Source organism: Danio aesculapii, chromosome 19, assembly GCF_903798145.1.
Source record: "Danio aesculapii chromosome 19, fDanAes4.1, whole genome shotgun sequence".
Taxonomy (NCBI): domain Eukaryota; kingdom Metazoa; phylum Chordata; class Actinopteri; order Cypriniformes; family Danionidae; genus Danio; species Danio aesculapii.
In genome coordinates, this window is record NC_079453.1 from 25,708,100 (window position 1) to 25,720,378 (window position 12,279).

A 12,279-nucleotide genomic window follows, 5' to 3' on the forward strand; every position below is an offset into this window, starting at 1 on the left:
AGCTTTATTTTTGATTAGGTTTTAATCATTTTAGTACTTCAGCCTAATTAGAAATGTTGTCTTGACTAACTTAAGTAAATGATTTTGTAAAATAATAAATTCAGTTTTTTTTTTTTTGAGTTAATAAAAACTCATTTGTATTATTAGTTATATTTTATTTAACAGTGAAAGCGCTGCTTAAATTTTGGAGTACATTAAAAAAATGTTTTTAACAAATAATAGATAAAAGTTACTTTAAAAAAGTATTACATTACAAATTACTGACTACTACTGGAAAATTGTAATCTGATTACATTACTAATTACTTCATGTAAAAAGTAATCAAAGCAAAGAAATTAGTAATCTGAAGTTACTTTTAAAACATATAAAATATACCTATAAAAATACAAAATAAACTGCAGCTCTTTCTGTGATTTAATATTCACTGAGAAACTTTACTGAGAAACAATAGAAACAACTGATTACACTGAGAAACAATAGAACAAAAGAATAGAAAAAACTAATTACACTGAGAAACAATAGGTTGGCATATTCAAAAGACTTACAGTTTCCCCAAATATTCTCTCATCATTCACTTGTTCCAAACCTGTTTGTCTTTTTTTTTTGAGCACAAAAAAAGACATGAAGAAAACTGCATACCTGTAACCACTGACATCCATGTATACAAAAGCACTGCAGTGTTTGGGTGTTCTGTGTTTGTCTGAAGTAATTTGTCTACCTAAATGTGTATATTCCATACAAAGCATGAAGCTGATCACTTAGTTCTTGTTGTGTGACTCACCGTTTTTAACTGGTGCACCTGGAAAATACAAGCATGTGCAAGATGTGCTCCGAATATGTGCGCACAAGCCTCGCGCCTCCATTGGAAATAACAAACTTGCGCGTGCAAAAGATGCGATATGTGAACGGCCCCATAAGCATCTACGCTTCTCTTCACATTCAGAAGATACCTTCACTCCCGATCCTGCACAAAAATGAAATTTAGCTTGTTTAGGCTAAGATGGGCCCTGTGTTTTTGGGTGCCGGTGTCCTCCTTGGTGACGAGTATTGTCCTTGAATGCTTTCTTTTCAAGTGCTTGAAGTTGCTGGTCCAGTTTAAAGCAGTCCAAAGTTCTTTAGAGACTGGACATAATCAAAGTAATGTCTGTATATCCACTTGAAGAAGCAACCACTCTCGACAGCAACCATTTCAGCTCGTGTTCTATAGCAATTTAAATGCGCATGCTTATTTACGGACATTGCAGCGGAAAACGAGACTTAAAAGATTTTATTTTCTTCTAAACTAAATTTGTGATGTAAGTAGCACAATTACATTGACTTTAGTAACTGTAAATCAAATTACACAAATTTAAAATGTAATTTATTACATTACTGTGTTCCCCAAAAATGTAATTAAAGTAATACGTTACTGTGGAACGTGTTACACCCAACTCTGCTTCAAACTAAGAGTGTGCTCACACTAGGTACAGTTGCATTGAACGGTGCTGAAGCACGATTGTCCCCTCTCCCCCCACGGCCTGCACTCACACTGTCGTTTGCATTCAGAACCCGAGCACACTTGCGTCATCGATGATGCGACTGTTCGGTTTAACAAAGTTCGCTCAGCACAGTGGAGATTGCTGCTGTTATATCGTTTTGTATAATTTTGAGTGGTTTGGGATGCAGTGACACGCAGTCAAACACTTTGCCGAACAGATCCGCAACTTTTGATAAAAATCCTCGTGCTGCATGTGTTAGGAGATTTGCTGAAGGTGCAGCTGATCTGCAACGAGGGGTTTGTGTCTTTAATAAACTACAACAGTTTGCGTTCATTGAAAAGTAAGAATGATTAATAAATCCAAATGGAACAATCCCTTTAAAGTGACATCGCGTCTTTAGTTTCAGGCTCAGGCATGCTTTGCACTCACACGATGAGCGTATCCCTCCAAAGCCTAACCGAACTGTGCTCTGTCCAACTGAACTGCACCTGGGCGCGATTCGGAGCACACACACTTCTCAAAGGAACCAGGAAATGCATCTAAGCATGGTTCAGATAGCATAGGCTATGTTCATACTGCAGGCAAATGTGGCCCGAATCTGATTTTTTTCCCCCTCATGTGACTCAGGTGATGACAGTGTGAACAGCCCAAACCGCAAGGAATCTGATCTTTTCAGGTCAGACCTGTGCCACTTTCATATGTAGTCCTAAATCAGACACAGATCTGATGTTTTGCAATGTGACCGCAGTGTGAACGGTTATGTCGGATTTCAGGTGACTTTTACATAATCTTCGAGCGACATGCGTCATCATTCTGTGCTGCAAACGTCATCTACTCCTCGGCAGCATAGTAGAATGGCACACAGGGCGATTACTGTACCACAGAAAGTTGGTTGTTCATGTTGAAAAATATTTTGAAGGCAAAACTGGTGCTTGTTAACTAATCTGGATAACGATTGAGGCACTGGTTGATCGCGAAGCTAAAGAGCGTTGTGGGTGTTGCAGATAGGGGATCCATGTGCAAAGGAGGGGGAACTTTCTCTCAGAGCGAAAAAGAGGCAGGTGCTCGAGCACCCAAACCCCCCTTCTGCACGTGTCTGCTGTTTATAACGAAGTAAAACGAACTAATTCTGCAAACGGAGATAAACCAACTCCGCCTTCACAGTTCAGTCTGCGGCTGCTCATTAAAACCCTTGATGAGTTCAGTACGCCGGTGGTCAGAGCGCCATGCGCGGCGCTTGTTGTAAATCACAAATAATCAGTGTTTTCAATCGCAAGAGACTTATTTTAGGTCTCAAATGCCGAAATACAGATTAGTAGTAGCAGAACAACCCTTTACAGTTCATGAAATACACCATGGTTTTCTGTGAAAAGAGCAATAATCATAAGCATGATCTGATAACGTGCTTACTTCATACAGTATACACATTGTGTGCATAATTAGACATTTTGTGCTGTCCGTATCTGTACTTTTGCGCATACGGGTCAGTTTAGGAACAGGATCTGTTCACACTGCAAATCTGATATTGGCCACATTTATAAGAGCAGTATGAACAGCCATACAAAAAAAATGAGAAAAAATCAGTGTGAACGTAGCCATAGTCTGAGAGACTGAATATATATATATATATATATATAACATTAAGTCAATTGTTCAGTCAACATGCTGCAATTTTATTAAATATCACAAAATATAAAGTTCTGTTTTGACCTGTTATTCAAGTTGTGACAGTTTTTACATGCTATTTTTTTAGTACTTTAAAGTTTAATTATGAAATAGGTCATTTTTTTACACTTGATTTACTTGTTGATTACCTTTTAATTAGGCTTTATAAAAATAAACTTATTTTAATATCTACATTTTTAAACGAGACTGAAGATGACTAGAAATGTTTTGAAACCTAGTTTTGTAATGACCTCGCTTCACTTGGTTTAGCTGTGCACTGCAGTGACTGGCACAGGTACTTATTAAACGACTTAGATTAGATGAGATGCTTAACTGTGATTAAGACCTGTGCGAACATGACTAGGAGTTTTGCTTTTCACCTATGTGCAATACACAATTTTATGTGTTTACAGAATAGAACACATTGACAATCGGACATTAAACAATATGACAATTGGAAAGATAATAATCGTTTTGCACTTAGTTTCATTAGAGTGATTAGTTATTATCTGATTAGTTATTATCTAAAAATGTATTGTTTGACAGACCTGTGAAATTTAGCGGGAAAAAAAAGCTAAAACTTAAAGATAGGGATACTCAGATCAGATTCCTTGTCATGCTCATCTGCTAATATCAAATACAGATTCTGATTCTTCAAGCTTTATATAACTTTGCCATTGCATAAGCACAATTACCCTTTAAGTATGAGATCTCGCCTTACCTAAGATAATAAATTAAGGATGTTGCATACATGTAATGGTCAGAAGCAGCTTTACAAAAAGAAAATAGATAAAACAGAAAAAAAATTGTATGAAAAATTACTAATAATGAAATTTGGAAACTTTGCTCATGTGTTGTAGCACTGCTGATCCATAACCCGGGCGCATAACCCAGATGCATCTTGCTCTGCTTGTGAACTTGTAAACAAACACTTGGGATCAGTTCACGAGATCGGCCAGATCAATGAGTACCGATCGAGTCGTGAAATGTGATTATTGGCCAATACCAATCTTCGGCCGATCGATCGGAGCATCCCTACTTAAAGAGATTATCCACCACATTGCTTTGAGGGTTCACAGTTTCTGTTTGACAATCAGTCCGCATAGAAAGTTATATACTTTATCATTTTCAGTCTGGTTTCTCTCAAGGTTTTTTAGTCTTCTCTTTCGCCAATTAGTAAAGTTTTTTTTCCCTCTCCGCTGATGCCACTGGCTTGCATGGTTCGGGATCTGTAGAGCTGCGCATCGTTGGATTTGCTCTTCAGTGTTTGGACTCTCAGTAGTGATTTTTAAACTACACTGAACTGAGCTAAATTGAACTGAACTTAAACACTAAAAACTGAACGACACTGTCCCAATTTACTATGACCGTTTATGTGAAGCTGCTTTGACACAATCTACATTGTAAAAGCACTATACAAATGAAGGTGAATTAAATTGAATTGCATTTCTCTATATGCAAATAGAGCTAGTGTATAAAAAAACATTGCATTGGATATTGGATGGTGGACTAGTTTTTCACTAACAAGAAAAGAAAACAACGAGAAAACATAAGGGAGGTCATTACAACAGATATCTTTCCACGTAGATCAAATTCATTGTCCTGATTAGAAGGCATTGGATATTAAAGGAACAAAGAGTCTGTCTGGATCCTCTTATGAGGAGTCGTCTGCGCTCAAAGAGAGCTTTGATGCAGATGTCCTGTTATGGCTTCTTGAAATATTACTTCTAGATTAGGTTTCAGTTCCCCAGTGGCCTCTCACAAAGTTAAACAGCGTTCTTCTCTCAGGTTCTTAAATTCTAGGAACTTGATGTGGACATATAAAGATCTCATTGATCTGAAACTTTTACATAATACTGTTTGAATGCATTGTCATACATTGTGCTTTAAACGTACTTTAAAGGTTATTTATTTGTGACTGATTATCATACATTATTGCTGAAGTGCTTATATAATTATTAAAGTTAAAATCATACAGACGGAATTTTCTAAAGTTCAACTTTTTAGAAATGTTTTAAAAGAAAGTCACTTATTGATGCTTGATGTTTTCCTGATTAAATGTAAAAACACTGCTAAAATTTAAAATACTATTACAATTCAACAAAACTGTTTTCTTTTTAAATTGAAACGAAATGTAAAAAATATAGAGAAAAAATGTTAACCATCTTTTTTTCATGATGATTGTTCTCTGGTGTCTAGAAACCTCATTAGAGCATTATTTGTTTGAAATGTGTAGCTTTTGTATACTTTGTTATTATTATAAAATCCTAGGCAATCTCTTTTTAATGCTTTCATATATCCTTGCTGCATAAAATTACTAGTAAAAATAAAATGGGCTCATAACTTTTTAAACGCATGAAAAAATGCCTTAAATAATAAGGATTCAAATATTATTACTATATTAATATTTACTTTATTCATTTGGTTAATTTTATATATTACTTCGTTGGCAAATATGTCTTGTGTTTATCAAATAATATAAACTCATAAGTTATAGCACGCATTAGATACAAATATGCTGGTTTAAGGGTAATACATTTGGGTCACAAAAAAGGAAGTTGAAATGGCCTACTTTTGCAAAACAAGTAAACAGATAAATCCGCTGATGTAGTTGAAAATTGTTATTTAGTTTCTTTTTTTTTTTTTAATGAATGGAGGCCTTTGTTCTCTGAACCGTGGACATTTGATAAGAGGAGTCTAGTCCAAGAGGCAAAGCAGGCCAGGGTCAGACTGACCTGGCAAATGACTTTTCTGTTGGAGTCATAAGAATCCGTTAAAAAAGCTTCTCTTTGTTTATCCGGAGAGTGGAGAGTCACAGGTGCTTAGACATGCAGATACATCAGTTTCGCTGATTCAGGATCAGTCATTTGACTTGTGAGTTGTTTGCTCACTCCATTGTAAATGGCTAGATGTGAGTTTTTGAGGGTTACTTGGTTTAATTTAGGCTCCGGAGTCCCTGTTTCCCAGCAGTACCAATTACAGGGTGAGTCAGATCACACATAGTCAGGTGTTTGGCCTGATTCAATAATGACTCCTGCAAACTGATATCTGCTGCTTATTGCTGTTGGTTGATAGTTGTCACACTAAGATAAAACATAAAAATGTATAAATTAATAAAAGTGTAATGCTGTGTCTGTCGTTATATTATATTATATTATAATCTTTTATTCATTGCGATCAGATTTTTTCTCAGAAGAAGTTCTGGCAGTGTCAGAAGATTTCAGGCACTTTCCTGCAGTGTGAGAACAGCTGCGATGAGCGTCAATCTATAAACCAATAGGAGCGACAAATTTAATGACTCAATCCATGCGACAATTGAAATGACAGCGGGAAAATGTCACAACCATTTTTTTTCTTTCTTATTTTATTATTGAGACATGTCGTGTGCAAAATTGCCATTACAGATTGTTTACGTTTGCTGTGAGGAATCATTCACTTCATTCACGGGTGGATGACGTCAAACTCTGGGGGTGTTTTCTTTCGTGTTTGGTGCATCTTCATTGTCGTTCATAGTCTGACTTTGACAGCTGAGATCTTACAGTGTGACGTGGGAGCCATGTTCGTGCAGTCTGACATGCTACAATCGTTCAGGATTATAAAAAAATGGCCTTTACTGTGTCTTTTGCCTCAAACTCCTTATTAGCTGCTTATTAATAGTTATTAAGGTATTGCTTGGTTTTAGGGTAGGATTGGGGATGTAGAATAATCTCATGCAGAATATGTACATTATAAGTAGAGTTTGGTATCAAGAGAATATTACTGATTTCAATTCTGCTTATGGATTTAGTTTCTTACCGATTCCTAGTTTCAATTCCAATGTAGAAAAAAAGAAAGTCATTTAGGCCCTGTTCACACTGGTATTAAGATGTGCGCTTGTCGATGTAATCAAAGGTGACACATTACTGATGCAATTTTTATAATTTGCAAGAAATTATTTTATTACATGCAAGAAAAATATTATTAAAAGTTCCTGATCAATCAAACACAATTTATGAATGACTTTGTGCGTTAACTAATGAAATGAACTAATGATCTGTTAAGCCTGTTACACACTATATTCTGTTTCCCATGATTTTATAACATTATTTGCACAATGAACATAATTAAATAATGTGTAAAGGATCAGAAATTGATAACATGAAAAAAAAATCATACAAATGCAACTCCATCATCTGATGTTTTCAAGGCTAAATGTAAGAATGTGATTGTTGCTTTGGATGGAATAAAGTAATAAAAGCACATTAAAGACATTCACAAATCTGTATCTTATGAAAAACACCATTTGACCGGTGTTGTGAGAGCTTCATTTCGAAGAGAATGAAGCAGATTTCAAAAATCGAATTTGCAGTCAAATACATATTTATTATTCCAAAAGAAAAAGGATAAACATATCAGGACTGGTAAGAGAACGACGCGTCAGCTACACATTCAAAAAAAGTTTAAAAACACTTGTTGGTTGCTAACAGAATGTGCAATGAATTAAACACAGTGAGTTCTTTTAATTTGATGATGTGAACCAACCGCAGATGCTTAGTCATGTTGGCCATGATGCCTTGCTTGCATCATATTAGATTATTACAATAATTACACTTAGCATTGCCATCATTCTTAACCACATGTAGCCACACATTTAAGCAGTTCCAGCGGTCCATCTCAAAAGTAATGGTTAAATTATTCTTCCTCCAGTAGAAGTCCTTACCAGCATGGAAGTTCCTGAAAGTTTGCCAAGTTGAAAAAATAAAATTGTGCACAAAGGAATCGATAAGTGGGATTGAAATTTGAATTTTATAACAAGTATTAGTAAGAAATAATAATAATCAATTTTCAACCCTATTTATAACTATTAATAAGCAGCCATATAGGCAGCTAATAAGCCATTAATTACTAGTAAGAATTGTGTTCTTTTGAGCGATATGGATGAGTTCACTCACTTATTTACTCACAAAATGAATATGATTAATTTTCATGCTTTACCTGTTAATCTTTTTGTAGAAGTTTGGAACTAGTCATTTTGGCTGCTCCATTTTAGTTTACTATTTGGACTATGGTCCAATTTCTGAGTTAGGAAAGTTCAAGAAATTCAATATATTTTATAATAAACTCTTACTTTAAAATGTAAAGCTAATTATGAATCCTATATGCTGCTTTTAAACAAGTCTCATTTACATTAACGTGAAAAAGCTGAAGACACAGCAGTTATACATATTGTTATACATATAAAACATAATATTTTCAAGGTCTAAAAGTAACACATGTTCATTGAAAGTATTTGAGTGTCTATGTTGCTTCACTGAACTTTGTAATGTCCACAAGAGGTGCAAGAAGTGATTTACTTTTTTTCCAAAACAGTATTGCATTGCTTGTAAAAAATGTCACTTACAAAATGAAACTGTGTTCTCTAAACAAAGTGACAATGGCAATAGTTTTGCATTGGTTGTACATATAATGCTAGTTAAGAAATGAAATGCCAGAGGAGTCTATAGATAAAAGGTTAATGCACTTTTGCATCAACTCTAAACATAACCAATAGTGTTAACCAAAGCCAACATGAAACAGAGATGCATTTGTTTGAGCCACAACTATAAAAACCTTTCATAAGTGTACTTCTGTATCAGGTGAGCTACTGAGCGTGTTTACAGTGCCAGAAAAGACATTGTGAATAAATGGTTGAATTTCGTGTGTCTATTTTCCTGTCAGTGCAACTAAATTTACTTAGAGGTTGGCCTGCCATCGCTATAGATTTGCTAAACGTGTAAACCAAGACTTTGTAAATGAGAGACAACAGGGGGAAAAAAAGAAATGAAACAGAGCTTTAATTGTTTGAACCGCACGCCTCACAGATCATTTATAAACTCAGTTCCAAAGAAATGATAACACTGTGCAAGTGAATACGTCTTGCTAAAATTGTCATTTACATGACCACTGATACCACCACAAAGTAAACTAGTTTAACGTAGTTTAAAGTTAACAAATACTTCAGTTTTAAGTTTAAAATGAAACATCTGTCATCAAGAGTGTTTCACAAATTACCAAGTATTACTCTAGTATTACTCCAAGGTTTTACTCTAGTAACACTAATGAAAAACATTGGTAGAAATGTGATATAATTGTCAATTTTCTATTCTATTAATGTAAAATAAATATAAACAAAAAAGGAATTATATTACATTACTCCTTTAGTATTTAAGTCATATTTATTCATCTGTTTATAGGATTCATAACACAATTGCATAAACTTTATGAAGTTACTTGTGGATATTGTGATGAAGCTTTTATCTTAAACAGTTTTTGTTAATGAATATAAAAGTATACCTGTCCAATGCCCCTTTCCTATGTAAAGCTAATCACATGGCACTGTGTGGTGTGGTAGAACTTTTAACCATGTTCTGGGTGCTCGAAATATGTAGGAAATCTCCTGCAAATTAAGCAAGTTGCAAACTCCACAATATTTTAAATCGTTTGCTTGATTTTGCCTCAAGTTCGGCGATTGCAGAATCAAGAAATCATGAAGGGCCTAATTAATATATTACATGTGCAGATCCATCTTTATTACAGATATTACTTGTGCAGAGAATTTAGGGGCACCTATCCTCTTAAATGTCAGCCTGGAACCCCGTAAGTTTTTCATAATTCATAGACTTCCCCATAGTAAATTGTGTGGGAAAAATTGTCCTAACTACATGCAACGCAAAATACAAAGCAACAAGCAGTTTGGCTGTCTGCACCAAATAATTCTCAACACAACCGAAACAAATACTAAAGCCACTTTCATTTTCAAACCATTCCCAACCCATCCTGAGATGCTTTAAAAGTCTACTTTTGACTTAAACATGTTATTTTGTTCTTGCACTTTTTTTGTTTACATCTATTATTTATTATTTATTTGCTTTAGGATATTTTTTTCATAGTCCAATTTCAAATGTCTGAATATTCATAACAATAAAACATTCTTTGAAACAGTGTACCTGAATTATTTCTCTATTATGTTTTAAATGTATTATTTTTTTATTAGCGGAATAAGTTATAAAGTAAGGATGTCCCGATCAGGTTTTTCTGCCCTCGAGTCATTTGATTTTGAATATCTACTCAAATCTGATCCGATACTCCTATAATACATAAGGAATAAAGAAGAGCTTTAAAAATCTGTGTTTAATCAAAGAAACATGATGGAAACTTGGGTAATTAATCAATGTGAAGAGTACTTGAAGTTTTTTCAGAAAACAAGTTCATACATGTTTAATATGAACCCCTCCAGAAACTCTAGTGACCCAAAAGTTCTGGTATTTTTTTCACTCTGTGTATATATATATTTGAGTCCTGATCGGGAGGTAACGTCTGATTCCGATCGAGTTTGAAACCACGTGATTGGGCCCGATTTTCGATCATGTGATCGGATATTGAAATCCATACAATAAAGTGGCAATAATATTGTTTATCACAATTAATTTCTGTGCAATATATCACCCATCAAAAATTAGATATAGTGACAGCCCTAAGACAGTGTTACTTAATTCTAATGAGCTTGGGATGTTTAAACTTTGACCTCTTTAAAATTAAATTGTTTAATTCATAAAAAATTATAATAATTCTTTAATATAAAGTTCTTATTAATTTTTGTGGTTTGTACTGAATGAATGTACCCTGGGAATGCATAATTTCTCAGCCTTATGCTGACTCTCAGATCCACATCTTCACAGGCCTTACTGTTCATATGAGGAATCATTGGACTTTAGCTCAGTAAAAAAAACTTATGAGGCCACAGTCACCTATACGTTGCTAATGAGCCAAGATTTTCTCAGAAATTCCACTTCCTCCTTGCTTTTAGCAATAATAACATTTTTAAAAGACAATGTATGTCTGTTTAATGGTTTTATGGCCCTGTTTAATTATCGGCTTAATCATTCCTTGTTTTTAAGCCGATTACTTATTGCCACCCAAACACACATGCAGAAATTTTCTGCATTTTCTTCACTGCTTTTCGTGGAAATCTGTGGAGTAGATTTAAACGTGTTACACAAACAGGAGTGTTAAAGTTTAAGTGTTAGCAGATAAACACTAGCAAGTTTTCTGGCATATGTGGCTGTTTATTCCTGTGAAAGGCAGCAATTACGCAGAAGTTGTCATGTGAATGATGTATAGTGAACATGGGTGGAGGAGAAGCCGTGCTGACGTTCTTCTGGCTCAGATGTCTGCTGGGAGAAGACAGCTGGTATGCTGCGGCTCAGCTTTAGGATTAGCCTCCCTGCGGAGCCCAATGTTTTCATCCCAGGGTCATGACAGCTAACAGAGAACCCGTTCACACGTTCCAAGGCAGAATAAGAACTGCGGCTGGAGTAAAAATGTGTAGATTTTGATGTGACTTTGAAGTTAATAAGCTTACTTTATCTTAGAGCTTCCTTTATGACCTCCCTATGCTTGCTGTCTCTGCATTTCCAAAAGTCAAATAGCGGTGTGTTTCTGCAAGCATTGGCAAGAGTTTTTCTGATGTGAAGTAGTTGCGTAACATCACCTCACCCCTCTGTTCTACTCGCTGTATGGAAGAATGCGGATGAATTCTGAGTTCTGACGTCTGTTCTTCTTCGGTTTGCTTTGCTTTTGAAGAGTGTAGACCTTTTGTCAATTAAGAATTAAGTGTTTTTTAAGGTGTTACATAATATTTAAAAAGTACTGTGGAAATATTTTAAGATTAGGCAATTTTTTTATGATTATTCACTTTCATTTTTTAACATTCTAAAACCATTTAATATAAAATAAAATATTTTGGTTATGTTATTAATTCAGGGTATCCACGGGGTCTTAAAGTCTTAAAATGTCATAAATTTCAAAAACAATATTTTAGGCCCTAAAAAGTCTTAAATGCACTGAAATATTGTGTTGAAGGTCTTAAATCATTTTAACGGTGTATCGAACTGGGCCAACACCCCTCCAATCACTAACACTAACACCTTAATAAAAGTTTTAACAAAAGATTATTTATAACCTCTATTTACCAATATGGTTTAATTATCGTCCTTACAATAACATTCATTTTAATGTTTTTTTTTTAGGCCCAATACCAATTGTATTTTCGAACCCCTACCTCTTCCCCTTCCCCTTGGCCCTTGAAACAAAGTTTGAACGGGAAGGGCTTCATAGT

General features: G+C 34.8%; 1 protein-coding gene across 2 annotated transcripts in view; it reads left to right on the plus strand.

Moving 5' to 3' along the window:
* Nucleotides 1-12,279, plus strand: part of sema4ab (sema domain, immunoglobulin domain (Ig), transmembrane domain (TM) and short cytoplasmic domain, (semaphorin) 4Ab) — a 59,698-nt gene that overhangs the window by 23,916 nt on the left and 23,503 nt on the right. The gene's annotated exons all lie outside the window — the stretch shown is intronic.